Here is a 1,969-nt window from a genome sequence, read left to right as displayed (position 1 = left end):
CCCAACCACATAGTTCCAGGTTCAGTCCCACTGCGTGGCACCTTGGGCAAGTGTCTTCTACTATAGCCTCAGGCAGACCAGTCTTGTGAGTGGATTTGGTAGATGGAAATTGAAAGAAGACCATCGTGTACACACACACACACACACGTCTGTGTTTGCCCTTGATCACTTATCAACCAATGATGTGTCTATGTCCCTGTAACTTAGCAGTTTGGCAAAACAGACCAATAGAATAAGTACTAGGTTTACAAAGAGTAAGTCCTGGGGTCGATTTCTTCGCCTTAAACCCTTTAAGGCAGTGCTCCAGCATGGCCACAATCTAATGACTGAAACAACAGAATATATGTATATTTATATTTCTGTGTGTGGTAAAGTTGTAAACGTTAGCAATGTATGTTTACAGCTGGATACCGTTTTCAAAACCACGAAAGCATGAAGTAATAAATAGTGGACTGAAGAAAGTAAGACAAGCTAACAAGCTTTGTTATGATACAATGCCAATAACAGGATATGAAAATGTTTGTTAGCGTTCTATTATAAAGCTCATGTAGATTGAGTACACTGCCAACCTATGGCCTACTTAAATATCACTTCTAAGACTGACTAGTGAACATTGGTTTGTTTTTGAGAATGACAAAGACAGAATTCTACATTAAATATAATTGATAAATGAAGAATCTGTAGCTAAATAAGAACAATTTTAAAATGCTAAATAGCAAAGTTTTAGGTAGGGGGGAGGGCTCCGAAAGGGGTCTCAAGGAGTAGCGTCCCTGCCTTCCTGAGCTAGTTTTCCCACCACATTTCTTAAAACTCATGGTAGAGGCCTTGGTCTCGAGACTACTCATGTCTAGAAACTAAGGTTGGGGGTAAGCAAGGGCATGCTTCCTGTGGAAAATCCAGCTCCAAAAAAGCCTCAGGATAGTAAAGGAGAATGGGCACCAGCCAGCCCAAAGGTTGGATTGGGCACTGAGGTAGATCTGGTTACCCTCGTTAATGGGGACAAAACCCGGATTGAAAACACTGGATGATGATGCGTGCATTTTAAGAACACTATAGGTTTCAACAGTTGTATATCCTGGATATTTATTTCACAAGAAGAAAAGTAACCAGTTTTCAGTTAGGTACCATAAATTATATAAGTTGAAGAGTAAACCACAATAGCACTAGTCATACTATGTAATAAAGGGGTAAAGTAAATTAAATTTACCCTAGTATATTACTAGTGCTTTCAAAAGTTTTTTTTTTTTTTAAATCATGGAATTATAAACTCTGAAACAACAATTTGATAAATCCATTAAAAAAATGGACAGATAAAACAATTACAGTTTTATTTAGTAATCATTTTCAATTACCATGTTTTAAGACATGATTCCATTATGCCTGCAGAAGACATCAGTAAAAGCTGTAACCTCGAGGAGATAGAAAACAGTGAATGACATTTAATAAGGTTAAAAACATCCCATTGAATTTATCATCTTTTAGTAGCAAATTCTTCATGTACCAATTCCTTTTTTGCAGAATTTCTTCATTTCATTTATATCCTTTTCCCTCTAAAATGAGGAAGTTTAAAAAAAAAAAAATTATGACATAAGTCATATACTGTGTAGGAAGACTGATTAAATGTGTTCTAATTACAAACTAACGAATGAAAAAATAGTCTAATGACTGAAGGTGGCCCAGATGAAGGGTGTGTATAAAGTGCAGGGAATGTGATGTTAAATGAAACGAGACAATCTATGAAAATTAGAGATTAATCAATATCAGGCATAGGAGTGGCTGTGTGGTAAGTAGCTTGCTTACCAACCACATGGTCCCGGGTTCAGTCCCACTGCGTGGCACTTTGGGCAAGTGTCTTCTACTATAGCCTCGGGCCGACCAAAGCCGTGAGAGTGGATTTGGTAGACGGAAACTGAAAGAAGCCCGTCGTATATATGTATGTGTGTGTGTGTGTGTGTGTGTGTGTGTGTGT

The 1,969-nt window shown here is 37.7% G+C and overlaps 1 protein-coding gene across 1 annotated transcript in view; it reads right to left on the bottom strand.

The window, feature by feature from the left end:
- Positions 1–1,969, bottom strand: part of LOC106871316 (E3 ubiquitin-protein ligase arih1l) — a 48,397-nt gene that overhangs the window by 15,230 nt on the left and 31,198 nt on the right. The gene's annotated exons all lie outside the window — the stretch shown is intronic.

This window comes from Octopus bimaculoides, chromosome 10 (genome assembly GCF_001194135.2).
Source record: "Octopus bimaculoides isolate UCB-OBI-ISO-001 chromosome 10, ASM119413v2, whole genome shotgun sequence".
NCBI classification, from domain to species: Eukaryota; Metazoa; Mollusca; class Cephalopoda; order Octopoda; family Octopodidae; genus Octopus; species Octopus bimaculoides.
This window is presented reverse-complemented; position numbering and strand designations above follow the sequence as displayed.